At 36.5% G+C, this 20,268-nt stretch overlaps 1 protein-coding gene across 3 annotated transcripts in view; it reads left to right on the top strand.

Moving 5' to 3' along the window:
• Nucleotides 1–20,268, top strand: part of LOC124180521 (beta-1-syntrophin) — a 232,998-nt gene that overhangs the window by 4,736 nt on the left and 207,994 nt on the right. The window lies entirely within an intron of this gene.

Below are 20,268 nucleotides of genomic sequence, written 5' to 3'. Positions count from 1 at the left end.
TGAGAAGAAACAATTGTACCGTTGGGGAAAATTTTTTTGCTCAATTTTGGAAGGTGTCGCTGGCCATTTGAAATTTTACGTTTGAATTACGCGCGAAAAAATTTTGCTTCGTTAAAAATTCTATAATCTTTGAAACGTTTGAGATGGAATAATTTTTCACGCATATTCTTGCAGGGTATTAAATTCTCTGAACAAGGAACCCGGAGTTGATTTTTTATACTCAATAATTCGTAGCCGTGAAAGTCGAAGAAAAGCGGAACTTTTTTTTCAAAATTACTCCATTGAAATAAGTATTTTCATATCTTTCAAACGGGTAATCTAGTAAATTCACGCTTACTTCGTTGGTATGAAGATGCACACTTTTAGGATGTGCGTGACAGTCTCAGAAATAAATGTCTGTAACTCCTTCAGAACTGTTGTTTCGAAATTCTTAGGCACCGTAAAAGATCCAAGAAATATTAAGCAACTGTAAAAACTTTGGGTGTGATATGAGATTCAAAGTTCACTTTGTATTAGGATTGCGCTAGTTTTTAAATTATTGTAGTATTATAGCAGAGGGGGGGGATTCTAAACTTTACGTTCTCAAACACCAAAATTCACAGAAAAACTCAGGGTAACAAAAAAATTTTTTTTTCCTATTATCAGCTATTTGGGCAGTATTTTTTTCTGATCAACCTTAGATATTGAATAAAAAATGAATTTTTCATCTAAATATTGCTTTTTCAAGTCATACATAAAAATGTTTATGTAATATAGTAACGTTACGAATCGCCAGGAACAAATAAATATTGCGCAGTTTTGGAGGGAAATTGATGGATAAAAGTTGAATTTTTCAAAATACAATTATCTATATTGTTTTACTCTTTCACACTGTTTACTCAGATTTGGAAAATTCTCGTTTTGTAAAATATCGGCTTCATCTTTACGAATATGCATCGTTAGGATAACGTTGCTAACTTCAACCTTATTTTTCATTTGTTCTAATTCATTCGTCCAATATTCTTCCGATTTTGTGTGTGCTGCTTGGAATTTTGAGATCAGCTGTAATAACGAGGTTTCGAGGAGTCAATGAAACTTTGTAAGCTGTGCAAAAGTATAGCGAAATGATGAACTTGAGGCCGAATACACCCGATTGATCAAAATTCGTTTATTATCAGAAGTCAGAATGTAAGGAGGAACTTGGTTTCCGATCTAACTGGATCGATTTTATTATTTATCGTGTTACTGTTCACGGAAAAAGAATTCTTGGACACGAGTAATCAACTGGTACGAAAGCACCAGTCCCAGAACTTAAAGAGGTTCAACACCTTTGGTGCGGAAGATGATACCGAAATTCTTGCAAAAAAAAAAATCAAAAAAATTTCGTCGAACGGTTTTAATGAGAACGAGTGGATATTCAAGTTTTATGAATTTAAGGGAGTTCGTTTGCAAGTAAATTCAATTCTAAACTCGTTACGCGGAAGCTTCCATCCTCATAAGAAGACACGACGTAGCATTTCGAAAGTTTCGTAACTTTTACAGAAGTTTCCTAAATTCTTTGGGAAATTTTCATAGAAAGTTGATTGATTTCATTGATCACCATTTCACTTGCTGTAATTTTTTAGAGAATTTTATTACCAATTTCGAGTATTAATTTTTTTTTTTTTTACCTACTACACCGTTAGTTAAATTGATATACCAAAGAAAACTTATTTCACGGGTGACAAACCTCGACTGTACAATACCGCGCAATATCAGCGTATAATTTAAGGAGACGCGTCGGTGAAATTCTACGATTTTTTAATCAGCTTCAAATTTAAACTCGTAATCAAGCTTCGTAAAAAATTCTTGGTTTTCACCCGGTTTCAATCAATCATATTTCATACATTGTCCAAATATTATTCAAAATTACGCGAAAAAGTGGTATATTCTCCGAAAAGATTCTTGGGTTATAATTTATTGGTTGGTAAAAATTTCAAAAAAATCGATACGCTATCGGAGAAGCGTAGGCAATAAAAGTTGTTATGGAAAATGCGATCCGACAAGCTACCACCTAATTTTTCCAACAATTGGTAATTATAAAAACTAACGATTACCTACAACGTGGTCTCAAATTCATCAACAAACTAGTGTACACATATATGTTCACGCGCATTGCTTTTAAGCTTATACTTTTAAAAAGTAACACGTCTCCCTTGTAATACGTGTGTGCAAACGGAAGAAAAGCCTCCAGTTGTTTGTTACCTTGGTTTGCTTTGACTTTTGCCTAATATGCTTTTCTTCGTGCCCCGAATACCTCACATATGTATGTAACTTATATCTCGTGTGTGTATATATATATATATATACATAAACTGTACGTGAGGGATTTTTACCACCATCGCACGACCGCAAATCGTGAGCCTAATTCAGATCTCATTAACTGTATTATAGCTACTATATATATATATATATATATACACAAAGCGAAGGTGTATATAATAGCGTGACTTAATGCTCCGATGCGAAACTATGTTATACGGTGATCAGTGGTTAAAAGTATAGGGAATGGAATATATATGTGAATATGTGTAGATGTTATCTTCGATGCGTTATACAAGCCGCGAAGTTTGAGAAATATTTCGTTCTGTTCAAAGTTAATAGAAAATTCGTGTAATATTGATATTATGCAAGAAACTAACTGTTTTATACGATTACAGATAAAATACTAAAATTTATTGTGATTATATTTGTTTGTTGGATGATAATACATTTTGTTTTTCGGTTAAATCGAGTCTTGACATAAATTCACTTTTGCATAAACATCAAATTATGGTTACGTTTGAAAAAAAGTACGGCACGAGTGACGATGATGATTATAAAAAAAAAAAAAAAAAAAAAAAAAAAAAAAATGAACAGCAACTCAACGTACTCGTTGATTTTTCGATCAGGTTACAGCTACGTAACACTAATTTTCCACTTTGCCGCCTATAAAAATATATTTTTCGGCTACGATAGATAAAAATAAAGATAATCAATAACTGTGACATCAGTAATCACAACTATAAATTAATCTCAGCTTGTCGGTTTTCATATTAATTAAATTAATATTCACCGAACAGAAGAAAGTATAATTACACGGAAAATTTTTCAAAATGTTGAAGATAAAATATTATCGTATCTACAAATTGCGCGAAGGTAAACAACAGCTTGGAAAATTTCCGTTGCTTTTATCTTTTTTTGTAATTTTCTTCCCTTTTCGCTTCTCTCTTTCCTTTGCCTCGTGTTCTTTTATTTTTTAATGACGAAGTGCTCGTCGCGTTTCGTCGACGGCCGTTTGACGCCCCAGCTGCTCGTCGTTTTGTCATCATCGTCGCGACGTCGTGTCTCTAACTCGTCGCCGACTATAATTAAGGGTAACATGACGGTCTCCCCCTCCCTCCCTCTCTCTCTCGTAAATGTTACGTATAACTGTTATACCATCGCATCGTGCATAGTTTAACACTGTGGTACCGATACTTAATTGTTAATTGCTCGTCATCACGCCATAGCCACGGCCTTTCTCCTCCTCCTCCTCCTCCTCCTACTCGCCGTTGCATCGTGTAGTTTGTTGTGTCCTTATTCATCTTTTGTAATTCTCTCGTCACGCTCGATCTTGTCATATCATTCATCGCACGCACGCACATCCCGCGTCAATTATGCATGCCGGTGACCGAGAGAATTCTGCAAAAGTGCTTCTACGATTTCGAGAAATTCGAAATAATGATAAAAGAAGAGAGAAAAATTAATAAAATATTAAGGTTACGGAACGTTGTTGGAAATTATCTTTACACGCAATTCGTGATCTGATTAGTGAAAGTCTTGCCGTGATTGTCAATTTCAGATCTGATGGAATTTTTTTTTCTTTTTTTTCTTTGTATCATTGTTTTCAATTAGAAATTAAAATTTGTTTTCACATTTTTAGTTCTCAAATCGTAGGCCTTATATTATTGTACTTAGGATATTGTTGAACAATGAAGAAGAAAAGTGAAATATTCGTTTCGAAAGTTTTGTGTACGCGAAATTGAAAAAGAAAAAATTAACAATATTATTGTACTTACGTTTGACTTATTTTTTATAGCGAAATTGAATTTCTCTTCGTACACGTGTATGATTTTGAAATATGGACGTTTATTGCGTTATAAATACGTATTGTCTAATTTCAAAAAGAAAATTACAGTCAAAGTAACGAAAAATTGATTTTCGGAGTAAGAGTGAACTGATATTTTTCCCTACTCGTTATGTTTTCGAGAATATTTGAAAAATCTTAGGTTTCGTCAGTTTTCAAATCTTGTACTAAACAGAATACGTATGTATTAAAATAATTGAATTTGCTCGAGATGAATTTTCGAAAATGGTTCGATTGAAATTCTTACAGCTGCAACTTTCCGCAACATTTAAAAATCGGCTGGTTTCTGAGGCTTGAAAAAAATATCGCACGAATATAGGTTAATAATGGTTTTACGGAAGAAAATCTGTGTGGAAACTGAATTTACAGCGATTTGGCTTAATTTGATGAAGAAAAAAAGAGAACAAAAAATGTACGAATGAAATCCCCGACATAGATTTATTAGTTTTCCTTATTCTTCCATACTTTTTCTTCTCCCTCGGGTTTTGTTCTCTGCTTTTTTCCTCTTGCTCCCTGTTTCGATTCATTTACTTTAACGAACGATCGAACCTGTGTGCGCGGTAATAAAAATTAATTGTAAGGTCGTTTAATTAGTCTCCATATTAACACCGGTTATAAAATACGAATTATAGAATTCTATACAGCAGGCACATGGTCTATAATACGTATATAACATGTACAATAAAAGGTGTAGAAATGAAAAATTACACGCTCCTCTATGTATTTCCTCTCTGTTTCTCTCTCTCTCTCTCTCTCTCTCTCTCTCTCTCCCCCCCTGTCTCTTTCTTCTTCTCCCTCTCTGTATGGTTGTGTATGACTGCGGGCTTAACGCGATTAAGAACTTGTCGAAACTTTTCTTTCCGAGCAACCGCGCTGCTGCCTGACGGTTTTTTTATTGTGCAGTGCACCTTTATATACACGTATACGTGCGTACGTACGTATATACACCGTTCGTATACAAACTTTGGTAAAAGTAGAAGGAAAAGAATGAGAAAAAAATAAATAAATTGGCACGAGGTGCAATACAACGTGATAATAACCGGATAACTAAAATTCATTCTCTGTTTCATTTTATATTTATCCGTTTTGTTTTTCTGTCTTTTTTCTTTGAAGAATAAAAAAGAAAAGAAAAATTTAATCACTTATACACGCGGCGGTATTGGCCTGGAATTTATTCAGTGTTACGATCGGATCATCTTATCATCCCTCCTATTTATACGAATGGTGTGTACAAGTAGGTACGTTGTGGGTATATGTTTATACAGTACGATTCGTACATGAAATATACGAACCGAAGATTCGCTCGGTCTTAGCTGCTTGGGGTCAGATTAGATACAAGAGAAGCAATTAGGTCTGAGCGATCCGGTGAATGTTGATTGAAGAGACGAGAGTCGTACAAGGTGAATCTGGTATACACGTGGGAGGCGTATTGCACGATCGATTTTCACATCAGGCGCTGAGGAAGAGGCGCAAACCACTCGGTCGTTACACACTTATTGTATTATATGTTAAACACCGCTCGACGAGGAGGAATGAACGGAATATATATATATATAGTATCCCTGTGATTTAAGCTGCGGATATGTCACACGCAAGGATAAGGTTTCTGAAAAAAAAAGATTTCATTAGAAACGCGTTTTTGAAAGTTTTTGAACGTTTTAATTTTTGTTGATTAAAAGCAGAAAATTTTACAGTTAGATATAATGTAACATTCTTTTTTATTTTTATGTAAGCAAATGTAGAAAGCGTCATCGTTGGATGTGAGAAAAGTGAAGAGAGGCTGATTGTAAGGAACGAAAATTGAAGAAGAATCACAAAAATTACGTGGTGCGTAAAAAAAAGGGAGAAAACGAAGGATTGTTTAATATATAAATATGCAATACAAGCTGATACGTGCAGTGATGAGAGCGAATCATGTATTTTTGATACTTGCATTTTATATAGTGTATAGTACGTATATATGAGGCATTCCACCCCAAACCGACCTACGTCTGACCCTCATTATAGGCGTTTTTGTTTTCTTCTTATTTTTATTCTGAAGTATCGTGCAGGTTGTATAGACAAACATTTTTCGCCGAGTTTTTGAATTTTTCGACCACGGGCTTGACTTTTACCGCTTCCAAAAATACGGAAATCCAATTTTCGAAATAACAGTACCGATCGACGAGGGTTTAAATTTTTAAAATTCAACATCAAATTCTTTCTGAATTTTTTTTATATCGGCCGAAAATTTTGATACCAAGATAGAAGTGGGCAAGATTATAGCTCAGAAGCCTCAGGCGAAGCAAGTAATTGAAAATTGAGGAAAATCGAATGAAATATTAATTTCAAAAGCACAAATTTATATTCCGTACGTATTTTTTCATTTTTCAATTACTCGTTTCGTCCGTAGCTTTTAAACTAAAAGCTCGCTCATTTTCATCTTCGTCTCAAAATTTTTGTTTTTTAACAAAGAATTCGTAAAAAGAACTTGAAGCAAATCGATTGCGGCTATTCATTTAAACATTGGGTGTTCGTGTTTTCGGGAGCAGTAAGAATGAAAACCACGGTCCAAAAGATCTGAAACTCGGTGAAAGGCGTTTTTTTTATTTTTTATTTTTTCGTACACCCTACACTATACTTATAAATAAATAAAATTACCGATATCGCGACTGCAGTTTGTAATATGAAAAAACAAATTTCAAAATGTCACGGCGAGTGTGACTGCAGGAAAGGGCGAAATACGGGGAAAGGAATGTTGTCTCGAAGTGAAACTTGCGGTAGTCGGTTATAAATTTCGCGTTTACGTTTTAATAATACGAGACGTGAACGGAATTGCGTCAGTGAGGCGGCGGGCCGCAAGGGGGAAGAAAAAGGAAGGGGACGCGCTGCTGCTGTTGCAGACGAGAGATAGAAGCGACTTCGTTATGCATCCGCGTCCCGGTGTTGAATCCTACTTTATTAGAAAAAGAAGAGTCGACGGAGGATGGAAAAACGACGAAATAAATGACAGGAAGAAGAGGAAGAAGAAGAAGATAAGAAAAAAAAAAAAAAAAACAGAAGAGAAAGAAACGTGACCGAGTAAAAAACGAGTAAAACACGCAATTGTTTAGAGAACAAAAAAAAAAAAAAAGAAGAAAAAATCACCTAACAAAACTGTACAAAAAAAAAAGGAAAGACGCCTGAATCACGGCGGAAGAGACGAGGAGAAGAAATAAATGAAAAGTGAAGAAAGATATCACATGTACGTGCAAGCGATGAAGAAAAGAAAAGAAAAGAAATAACAAAGGTGGACAAAAACAAAATATAGCTAAAGGAGAAAAATATGTTGCCGAATTAGACAAGTAACATTTATTTATCGAAGTATAATATTTATATTGGAAAAAAACCGACCCCAGGCATTGGGGATGGCGTGCAGAGTTTTGTCATATTCTGTACCTACCTACCGGCCTTTGTTTCGGGCATTGTTTATCTTATCTGTCCTGCTTCCCATCGATATCGCTCGATATGTCTATAAAAAAGAAAAAAACAATAAATAAAAGAGAGAGAGAGCGAGATATTAAAGTGCTTGAACGTAAACGGGGCCTCCCTTTTGATTTTTTTTTACAGTCTGTAATCTGTACAATACGTTACACACCCTAATCAAAAAGCGGAACCAAAAATATCTGAAGAAATAACAATAACAATAACGATAGCAATAATAATAGAAATGCGAAAGAACAAAGGCGAAAAATAAAAAGAAAAAAGAAAATCGAAAAAATGAGAAGACTGTTTTTTAAAGCCTGATGAAAAAAGTCTAATTATACAGAGGAATCAAAAGCTGAAAACAATTATATTGTAGAGTTATAATTGCTTAGTTATCTCTAATATATTATATGTATGAGGTTAAGGCGAAAGAAAATGAAGAGGAAAAAAAACAGAAACAAAGAAACAAAGAAAAAAATAACCAGGAACCGCTTTCCGGAGTTGCTAAGTAAAGGGGATAAAATGTAATTTCTAGAATTTCCATATTTCATCATTCACCAATTATACAATAATTACAGTAACTATATTATTGCGTATACAATATAATAACGTACACGTAATTGATGGGGAACGAAATCAGTGCTTTCGAGCAGATTTCCGTGTTACGGTATAAGGTACGGATTTACTAATTTGCCCTGTTTATAGGGCTTTTCACGACCCCGGCTTCCAAGGCCTGCAGTATTATCGCGCGAAACGCCAGTCATCTCCTAATTCCCCGACAACCCCTCCTATCCTTTGCTCTCGCAGTCAGACGCGAGCGAGCAATCCAATCAAAGCGAAAGCTGTTATCCTATAAAGAACGCCACGCTCGACGAGATCAACCCTTAACCGTTACTCGTCGATAATTCATGTTACAGAAACAATTTCGCTAAATCGAACGTAACAATTATCGATCACTGTTGCTAAGTTGTTTTCAAGGATTTTGGTGATTGTGTAATTTGGTAATTTTGACGATTGGTAATTGCTCGGAAGGATTTTATTACGTCTTTGCCGAATTCGAGTCCGCGAGGTGTTTTAGAAATTTGAATTTCAATACACAGAAAGAAAAGAATTAGTCATATCCGAGAGAGGGAAACGTTGGGAATCATATTTTGACGCTCGTTTTTTTTTTTAAATATCTTTTACTCTGCAGTTTCAAGATAAAAAAGAAACATCGAATTTCAGTTTTCATGATCGCTGAAATCTGAACAAAGTAAATTGAAGTTAAAAAAATAGAGTAAAGAAAGTGATTTTGAGAATTTGGTCAAGGATGTTTCCAAACTGAAGTCAGAGGAAAATGCTACAATGTAATTTAGAAAATTTTGAGAGTATAGAAAAGTGAGAAACGTTAAATGGTGAAGTAAAAAGAAACCAACATATAAAATTCTGACGATTTTGTAGTGAGAGATTTTTTTGTTTTATTCAATTTCAATCGTCGTATAATTTGAATCGCTCAACGCAACGCCTACTTTCAACAAAATTTCAGTTCAACGACACAAATGTTTGCTTTTATTTACGAAATCGAGAACTATCCATTTTTATATTGAGAAATTTTCAATGAATCCAATGAAATTGACGCATCACGGGCATTTGCTATTATGAAGTATTTAAATGATTTTAATTTACGAAATACGTTATGAATACACCGAATACTCATTTGGTCTCGATAAATCTAATTTATTGCTCTAAATCAATATGATTTTTCCATTTTAGTTGACACCCCGCAATAAAAATTCATTTCTCCGGTTCTAAGATTTCACAAAGTCTGCCGATAAAAGTGAATACTTTCTCATTTATTTAAATCTAGAAATATTTTTTTCCTCAGCGTGTAATATATATACAATAGCTCGCTGTATTCTTACTCGTTCCGACGATACTGTAACACATTTTGGCTTTACGCATTTTACAGTTCTATTTAAAAGAAAATAATGAATGGAATAAAGAAATGAAACCCACTACCAATAACGTCAACTTAGAATTTCTTTTTCGAACTAATTAAAAATTGCACAGAAGCAAACATTCGTACATACCGGGACAAACTCTTGAAACTTGAAAATCAACCGCGCATGCGTCGAATAATTCAATCTCATTGGTCGGCGAAATGTTCCCGCAGCGATCTTCTTGTCCGCGATGCAGGCGAGCCAACGTACGCAAAATGTGTACGTTTGAATTTTCAAAGAGCATAAGCGTTAGATTCCGACCGTTCTTTGAAGAATCGACTTTCCGACCCGATATCAAACGCATGCCAAACCTTTCCGAGTCACTGCCTCAATTATTTGAGATTCTAACCTCGAAAATTCGTATCAATTACATCGCCGCCGGAAACAGTTTGACAGCTGAAAACTCGGGATGGCCAGCCTGCACGAATATCCGACAAAAGTCGCGCATGCGCGGCAGATTTACAAGTTTCGAGAGATTGTCTCGGCATACGAGACGTGTAATATTTATAAAAAAATCGATATTGCGACCCTCCGATTTTCCGACTCGTGTAAATTTCCTTCACCTCCACCGGAATTCCATCGAACATTAGCAGCAATTTGACCCCGGCAATTTACGAAGCAGGACTAGCTCTGGCCGAATTTCGCGGGATCCTTGGGCCCAGTCATAGTCCTGAGACAGGCAAATTGCGTCACGTGTTCGAGAGCGGCGGGGAAGGCGGGAGGGCCGCGTTATCTGGGTTTGATAGCCGGCCGCTCCGGAGGCCCGATACCAATCTTGCAGGCGGAGGGCGAAGAACCCTTTATTCCCCCGCCCTTTATCTCGGCCGCAAGGACGCCGAGGGTAATGATTGACGGTTCCCCGGACGACGCGGGATATATCTTATACACGCAGGAGTGCCGAGGAGAGGAAGAGGGAGAGAGCCTTACCCTTTCAGGTTTTAGGGATGGTCGTCGGGTTAAACGTCGCGAGGCTGGAAATAAATTCAAACGGATGAGGCGTAAAGACATCGGTTGGTGTTTATTTTTACCATCGGTGATAGCGCGTCAAAAATCATTGCGTAGAAACGGGGATGTTGATTCGAATGACTTGAAAAATTTGACATTACTTGAATTCATAAGACAACGAAATACCAGAAAATTGATCGCTCTGTTCAAACAATCTTTACTCACTGAATTTTTAACATCTTGAGCTGATAATTGACTGAGTAAATCTCGAGCTTGACAATCGGATGATCAATGTTTTTTGATAGTTCGATTATAAGATACCTATTCACACATTTGGTATTGATTACATTGTTTATTCATAAAAAGGAGAGATAAGAAAATAGGCAAATGAAAAACGCTGAAATTATGAACAACGGCTCACGAGTCGATATTTTCTTTTCATCGATCGGTTTCTGAATCGTTAAATATTTGGGATATTCGTTTGATTTCATTACACGGCTTCGGATATTATTTGCAAAATTGTTGTATCCAATTCTAAGATACCGTTGATCCAAAATTTCTATTCATTTTTGTGTAAGATTTTATTATACGTCACTAAACTTGGTAAAGGTTGTATTAAATCTTGTCAAGTTCGTTGACGTTTTCTTATTCCCAGTGAAATTTGTTTTTATTTTTTACAGGGTCAAGACAATCGGTTAAATAGACTTTCAATTGTACGAAATCCAGATAAAAATTTTTTTCACCATGGGACACTTTATTTTTCTCACATTGTTATCATTGGATATTAAATTCTTCAATATTCCACTGATGTTGATCTTGTTATATTGATTCACAAATAGCAATATTTACTTCCGGATATTATTGCAAACAGAAGAACAAAAAAAAGAAGAAAAATCACAAATCTGTTGAGTAATCCAGTAGAAAACAGTCGAAAAAAATCCGAATGAAATCGAACGAATCTACGACATGTTTTCAGCATTCGAAAAGGATTTGATCTGAAAAATCGGTATCTATGTTTTTGTTCACATAATTTTTACATTATTTTCATTCTTTAATATCGATGTAAATCATTGTAGTTAGCAAAGGTACTTATTTTGTCAGTGAAAAATTTCCTCTTCATCATCACCCGCCAAGAGTAATTATACACTGATTAAAAAAATTGGCCTTTCATTTTTGCTTGAAGAAAACCTGGAAATAAATCTTCCGGCGATGAATTACAGCAATACAGCAATCTGCGAGAGCGTAATTTTTAACATAAAAAAAATTGACGACTCGTCGATGGTTCGAAAAAAAAAAATTATACAAATTCAGGAGTTGTACCACACGAAAAATTGCCGAATAAAAAAGGGAGGCTGAAGGTTTTTGATTGGTCAATTCCACGTGAAAAACTCCATACATATTTATTCAAAATTTCGTGTCTGAAAAGGAGCAAAACTACCCCTGTGTGGCTGGTTTCGTTTCAGTCCGTTGCGCCAATTGCACGGTGGTGGATAAATTTCTAATCTTTCGGATAAATTTCTTCTCCGGTTCCTGCGCTGCAGCACCAGCATCATCCCTTCCCGTTCCCCCCTCTCTCTCTTCCCATCCCTCACTCTCTTCGCTCCACTACCCCTGGCAATAGCGGGAGAGCTCCAGGCGCAGACAATAACGGATACGCTTGGGTAAAATTACGCTTTCCAATTAGTCAGACGGAGGCCGCAGACATTACTTCACCTCTTAATGAACATTCCGTGTCGACTCCGTCAACGGTGACGACCCGAGGGATGAGGGAGGGGATCCCGTTACCTTCGAGGAACGCTCACACGCCTCGAGGCCTACCTGCGCCTTCTACTTAGGAACCACCCTCACCCCCATGCTTCGAGGCGTCTTCGAGGACTCTCGAACCCTCGGGAACTTCCCTGCAGGCCTTGTATCCTCGGCTGATTTTCCACGCGTATGTCCCTGCGACGTCCTCGCGATATTTCGGTATCCACTTACACTGATTGTGAGAGAGAAAATTTCTATCCGCTGTAAACATTCCTTTGAAATGTTACCCGTCAAAATCTACCCTCGGGTCACCGTGGTCCAGATTTATGCTTGATCTAGAACTTTGAACTACGGAATTTCTAACCTTCAAATCCGATACCCGTTTTTTCTTTTCTTCAACTGAAAAACTTTTGTAAATTGCGGTTTTCGTCAATTTTTGTCGATCCAAGTTTTACCCATTTCGATGTATGATTTTTTTATTGTTTACAATTCTGCGGAACATTCTTCTTTGACAAATTATACGAACAAATTTTTGTTTTTTGTTTGTTTTTTTTTTTTTAGGATACAAATGGATAAACGTATCGATAAATAAATCAAAGTTATCAGTGATGAAAGAATCAACTATACATTCATTTCGGTGAACAAAAAATGTAAATTTGGTATAATTTATTATTATACATATATTGCTCAAGTTACTTTACGTGAGTTCCGACCATTTCAAGTAATTATCAAGAAAATTCATGCGATTTCAAGTTATCTCATGTGTGTATAATAATTCTCAGTAGTGAAATGAACGTCTTTTAGTCTCTTTGCGAATCAGATACGGTTGAATTAAAATGTCGAGATCAAGCCCTCAATTCATAATGATAACGTAGCTGTGAATTAGCAATTTCGGCATTGATTTTTCACTTCTACGACGAGTACAGACACTTTTTCTCTGTAAATAAATTCTTACCAGAAGGCGCAGATCGATCATATTTTTCGTGTTTCCTCATCAAAGCTCGGACTCTTATAATTAGTTTTTTGGTTTTGCATGATTTTAAATATTAGGAGATAGGGGGCGAGGTTTGAATGTATTAATTTATAATTTAATCAAGAATTTAATATACATTATAATGTTGGAGAAATAACTTGTTCTGAAAACTAGAAGATCGAGGGATGAATGCCGTATGTTTTATAATTGTACAAAGAATTTTTCATTCCCATCGGAATCGATTTTGGCAAAAAAAAAAAAAAAAAAAAATCGTCCACCTTCCGTCCAGCGTACATTGCACTCGTATTATCATCATTATTATCACTCACTGGAATAGAACAATTTTTCAATTAAATTTACACCAAAATTCAGGTACATAAATTTTGCTCGAAAATCGTTTTATGAAAGAGCAAAAAAAAAAAAATAAAAAATCAAATGTCAAAATAAACTAAATCTGGCCTATGTCCAAAAATGTTTATTTCTGAACGGTTTGGACAGTAAGAAGAACGACAAAAAACGTACATGATCCATCGATTGATCAGTTCTAATATTATTAGTGCTAAAAAACGGATGTGGAGAGTTAATATTTCTTCCAGTTTGGTGTCAAATGTAAAAATGTTTTTCATTTTTTTATTTTCGTATTCCGGAAACTCGTTTTAAAACCGTTTGAAATGTTACCGAATTTCGTTTTGCCCCTTCGCTTCACCGAATTCTCCATCCTCTCCTCCCCTCTTTCTCATTAGAATTCACCCCTAAACACATATAAATATTTATATATACATATATACACACACACACACACATATATACATATATACATGCAACAGCTGTGCGTTGATTTTATTTATACCGGCTAAATCCCGCAATTCAGATAAAAAAAGAGGAGAAAAAACAACTCAATCCCTTGGATTTCTAGAGGCAAATTTTTTCCCCACTCAATACCAGGCTTTTACAAAATCTGTGCAGCATTGACATTCGTATGAAGAAAAAAATAAATAATGTTTCACAATAATTATTGCAAATGGATTTATTACATTGAGAGATATTTTTATTTCCGGTTACCGCTGTCAGTCCTTGACTATTTTCATTTTTTACCGCAATCGAAAAATATAGTTCTAGGTACAAAATGAAAATTAGTATCCATTACTATTCTTTCTCGTTACGATCACTGTTGCTATATTTTCTTGTAACCGTTGCGAAAATTTAATGCTTGTGCAACAATGAGTTGATGTTAAAGCCTTGTTTGGCTAAAAAAGTACAGTAAACCGAACAAATTGATTTTGCGTTGCAATTACCAAACAAGGATCGACAATAGTGCAAAATGATTAAGCGTACCTCGTTTTTCGTAATTCCAACAATATTCAAACAGTTTTTTTAACGATACCTGTTTTACCGAATTATTCCAGTTAGTATAATAAATGAAATTTTTCTCAGTGTGGTATTTCAGAATTGTAGGTGAAAAAAGAATGCAGAGTGAATAATATCTGTGTGTAACAAATACGGAGAAAAATAAGTCAGACAAAATGTCGTTGTGCAGAATTTATTTCCCAAGCATGACTGCTCGAGTTCGGTTTCACTTGTTCTCTTTCTCTCGTTTCTTCTTCTTCTTCTTCTTTGCGAGGCGTTTCAATATATCATCCAGTTGTACAGATGTATTTCCGATATTTTACCCCTAATCCGTCGGTTTTAACACCGCTAGGCTCCGGCCGAATGCGACGCCGGTAGGGTGGCGAGGAGGGGTTGGAAGGCAGCCTTGCGAATAAATTGAAACTGTCTTCTTGCCCTCCCTCGCTTTTCGACTCAACTTCAATTCCCTCGTCTTGCGAATATATTTATATACCTATATGCACGCGCCACTTGTTTTGTTATTCCTTTCGCGTCCCCCTTCGACGTCGATGGCAGAGCAGAAGAGAGGAGAACGCAGTCAATGTCCCGCGCGATCTGCATTCACCCCCTTCAGCCACTTGAAATTATTTCTTTCGTTTACGGCTTCGCACGTTTCAGACACCTGCAACACTCTCTCTTTCTCTCTATCCCCCCCCCTCCGACACTCAGTCACTTAGGTTCTATTATCACGCGGTTACGTTGCCTAGAATGATCATCGTGATCGATATGCAAAAGGTATAATACGTAAAAGCTGAAGACTGCGGAAAAGAAGGGAGACAACAAAAAAAAAAAAAAAAAATTCCTACTAATTATGAATATTTTTACTTCAATGTATCTTTCGTCAATTTAAAGAACGCTTTTTTTTGCTTTGTAAGGGCGATTGTTTACGTATCCGTATACGATATGTAATAGTTCAAATATTACACAAATATAATCGTATTTCATACTTTGTACAATGATCGTGAGACGGAAAAAAATTTCTCACGGCTGGAAAATTTTTTTAATACATTCTAGGGAAGAAAGATGAAAAAAAAATTGATTAGTTTCACGTCAGAGAGATTCGTCAGGAAATGAAAACAAATTAAACGGGTCACTTTTTTCCCGGTTTAATATCTGCTTTTTATATACGAAAGTTATAGAAGTATAAACATACATTTTCTTGAAAATAAATATCCGGCCTGTATGGAGATTGGAAAAATGGAGCTCGCAGAATATAGATATATATATATAGAACAAAAAGAAAAAAGAAAAAGTTCGTGTACACTTCGAAATATATATTTGGAAGAGCAAAAGTTTACACAATTTTTTTTTCCTGTCTATCGATACTGTTTGATAACCTGAAAACTCACCGGATTTTAATATGGGTACATACCTACTTTATTTTATACTTTCCGACGTTTTAGCGAATTTTCAAACTCATCGTTCCCATCGTGTCGTTTTTTGCGTTGGAAAATTGAACCAACGATACACTGTTGTTTAGGAACTTGCAATAATGAATTGTGAAAAATAATGGAGAATAATGATGGCGAACAATCTTCAGAAACATTACTCAAAGTCGGTGTAATCTTCGAGGAAAAATTTCGCAACTTCGAAAAAACAAAAATTCGTACGATAATGAAACATTTCACAATATTGTTGTGAAATTTGTTGAGAACGATTGTAACTTTTGAGAAATGGTGAAACGGTACATTTTAAGGAGGTTGTTTAGCCAAACCTAGGTACTTTTTACTAGTTTCATTGCTAGATATAATCGTAGACGAACATTTATCCCATTTTATTATATTCGTAAGCCGAGGAGTTCTCTTAAAAGTACAAAAATAGAAAACAGTTGAATTTCAAACAAACAATCGAACGAAATTGATGAAAAAATATCGACCTTTGTTTAATCAACCTTCTCAAACGATCGCAGCAAGCTACGTTACACATGAAATCACTGCCTCACCAAAACCCCTGAATTTTCTCTGGCGCCTAGGAATATTTGAAAAATATGAAGCACCAAAGGGGAGCGGCGTTTTCGGGTCAAGCCATCTAGCTTCCCGTTCGTGAAGAATAAGCCGCCGGATGCTTCTCGAACCCTCGAACCTCCGCATAAAACGTTCCACCATCTTCGGTCCTGTACGCGAAAATTTTCTCCCCGATATCTCGGTCACAGAGGTCAAGATGATCGATCGATTGACTGCCAAAAACCCCGAATCCTCCCCCTCGACTGAATTAATTCAAGTACCGCATTCCGGCGCGTGATAGCATCAGCTGTTCAACGCGTTCGATTTATCCCCCGGGAATATTCGCCCCATCCCTTTCCTTCCATTCCAGGGTAGTTCAAACGTTACGTCGCCAATTTTGCTCCCGATTTGTCACGCGTTCCGGAAACCGTTCGTTCTGAGAGCATTGCGTCACTGGTGAATAACTGGCGGAGCCGATGAATTTTAATCAGCTTTCCTCAACTCAGATTCACCGTTTGAAATTACTCTGTATACCGAAGTAGCGATTAATACAATTCTAGAATATAGAATTTGAATCCTGAATCTAGAACCTGCAACAAAATTCGGTATATCGTAGATTTCTCATTTTCAGAACCTCGATTCGAAATCAGTGACCTAAAAAAGTTTGAAAATAGTCCAGTATTCTTCATATTGAATTGGACAGTCCCAAATTTGAATCTCGAGTTTTCATCTTCCTTAGATTAATCGTGAAATAGCATCGAAAATGTGATAACGGATCGTTTTGTCTCAAGTCTTGTTGAGCTATTCAAACATCAATATTTTATTGGTTTGAATAATAAATTTGGACATAGGTCATTTGTATCAATCGGATAATCAAAAAGATGAACCTAATTATACAAATTTGCTTTTCGACGCAGTAATTTTGTACGTCATTGAAAAACACATATGCCAGTTTCAAACATAACGTTCTTCTGGAATCACGTTTCGAATGAATTAATGTAGCGTCTTATGCACGGTCGTTTGTGAATCGCGTTCGTTAGGTTTCAAATTCTACAGTCATTCTGATTTCCGGGATTTCCAACTATCTGCCTCCACCTCTCGGGGTCGATACTCTGGTGAGGATTCGAGGGGTTGGCCGCTAAAAAAGAAATTTCACAATCATTGCAGATCACAGACGTTAAATAAAAATTTTATGATTAGAAAATATTTCCTGTTTTAAATATTAAAATCTGATTATATTTGACTGCTGCGGTGATAAAAAAAAAAAAAAAAACATTCATCTGTAGTCATCAGTGATTTTATTCTTGCCATCTGACGAACAACGAATAAGACTGTCTTACTGGTACGATTTACAAATTTCATATAATTAGTTTTAAAGATTTGACTACGATAGGATCGAAAACGATTACAATAATAAAAAAATGATTGTTAGATCGCAGATGTTTCCGTGATTGCAAAATGACTAGCATAGAGATTGACGCAATGACTGTTTTACCGGCCGACCCCTCGTTAGGTTTTTGATTACAACGACGGAGTTGTATAACAGTAATAATATCGGAATTGACGAGCTCGCAGCGAAGCAGGAATCCCTCTTCCCGGGGATTTATGCATGTAGTTTTAATTCCCGAAGTTGTTATAGCGTCGGTGGCGCATTGCGCTTTGCGCAGAAGCAGCGCACTAAAGGTGTCTGTCACGACTTCATTCGCGGCGGTGGCGGCGACTACAACGACCTGGTTATTAAAGTTGGAAATTCTGAGGCATCCATAGACTATAAATCCAGTTCTCGCGGCATCACCTGTATCCCCATGGAATTGAGGAACGACGATAGGGGGACAGAGTTGGGGTTATATCGGAATCCGGCTCTCCATTCCGCTTCCTTTCGCTCTGCGTTCCAATCGCGCGAAGAATAATAATACGTCTACCTCATCCACGCTGATTCTCACCACGGGATTAGACGAGATGAGTTCTGTACTATCCCCTGCAGCTTTTGGTCGCTCCCGACGACGAGACGTACGAGGTTTACCACGTCGCCCAGCAGCCCGCGTTCCCCGCTCTTCTTCCCATCATCCCGATAATCGCAAACGGGGCACCGGAATTTGGTTTAATTATACCCAACTCCCGAAAACCGCCTACACTTGTCCCAGTTATGAGGCCGCAAACCCACGGTCCTGACGGGCGATTTTTTGGGTCTTCGAATTTGTTTATTCGTTCAGAAAACTTGAAGCTGTCGCGTAGAATCTCTTTCGAGATCGGAGAAGAATGATCGGGGAATCGCGCTTCGGGATCTTTACGTCGAATCTGGAATCCTTGAAAATGTTGAATTGAACCCAACTCCGAGTTTATTCGCTCTTGGTAATGCTCGACAGTGTATGGCTCGGAGGGTCGTCGATCTTTGCAGCGATACCTTTTCCCAGGTGAATTGAAATGCGATTAGCACAATATACAAGCATGTCTACGCTTACAACGACTTAAGAGGGTCGAATATCCGATCGATATGGATCCGAAATCCTCAAGGAATGTGTCGTGTTTATCGTACATCGAAATCTCGGTCCGTTCAACGATTTATCATCATGTACGCTAGAGTAGAAACTATAATAAAAAAAGTAAGAGTTTGAAACGAAGTCTCAAATGGTTGAGTTGAATAAAACTAGAACAATTTTTTATTTGTATGGAGGAAGAATAAAAAGCTAACAGATTTTATTCTTTCGTTGTGGCTAGAATAACGGACGGAATAGAACTAAACACAATGCATTCGAAAGCTACAGATTTCCGTTTTGAAACCAAGAACAATTGTTTCTGTTATCTGAATAATTAACTTGTGAACGACGCGTCGATTTAACTGAAAGTTTACAGAAAAAATTGGTTAAACGGTAACCATGTTTGTAGGCGAATGGAATATCCGAGATATAAAAACCAAGACCTTTTACAATGGTTGAGATATCATCTAAGCTTCCGTGGAACAGATTTTTGATTCATGCTTTCGTTTCTGAGAAATTAATACAAACGTTGCCAAATTTCAGTTCATTAAAAGCTCGTTCCATAGAAGCTTAGCGTATATATCGACGATTCTAAAAAGTCTTGGTTTTTGTATTTCGGATATTTTATTCGCCTGAAAACGTGGTTACCGTTTTGTCAATCGTTTTCTGCAGAGCTCCATTTGAATAAACGTACATGAGGCAATTTATAAAATAATCTGAAAAAGCTTTTTGTGTTATAAAGCGAAAATCCGCAGCTTTCAAATGCGTTTTGCTTCCGTCTCTTCCGCCCATTGGTTCTTGTCACAGTAAAAAATTAAACAGAATGATCATTTCCTTCTTGATGATTAATAACTGTTGAGAGGTAATACCGTTCTGCTTTTTTGACTATTAAATAAACTGCATCGTACATCCAATCTCAACTTAACGCGGCTCATTTTGTTTGTAAAAGAATTCCGATGATCTTCTGATGAAACTAATCAGAATTGAATTCAGTTATCGAATTGAAACTTTTGTTTCTCTATTTCTCCACTTCAGACACATTTTTGATCGGACGGTGTGTCATTTAGTTGCCCGAAAACCACATTACGGATCAAAATAGCCACGTGTACCCGAGGTGCTGCATAAAACATCATCGATATTTGTTCAGCGTCCTGCACCATCGCTATTTTATCCAGTACATCAACATTGTTTGTCTTCATTTCGTGTTATCGTTAGGTTAGGGTAAAAGCAGTTTGTGCGGTGAGTTTGT

Source organism: Neodiprion fabricii, chromosome 4 (assembly GCF_021155785.1).
Source record: "Neodiprion fabricii isolate iyNeoFabr1 chromosome 4, iyNeoFabr1.1, whole genome shotgun sequence".
NCBI classification, from domain to species: domain Eukaryota; kingdom Metazoa; phylum Arthropoda; class Insecta; order Hymenoptera; family Diprionidae; genus Neodiprion; species Neodiprion fabricii.
Note: the sequence above shows the minus strand (reverse complement) of the source record. Positions and strands in the feature narration are given on the sequence as shown.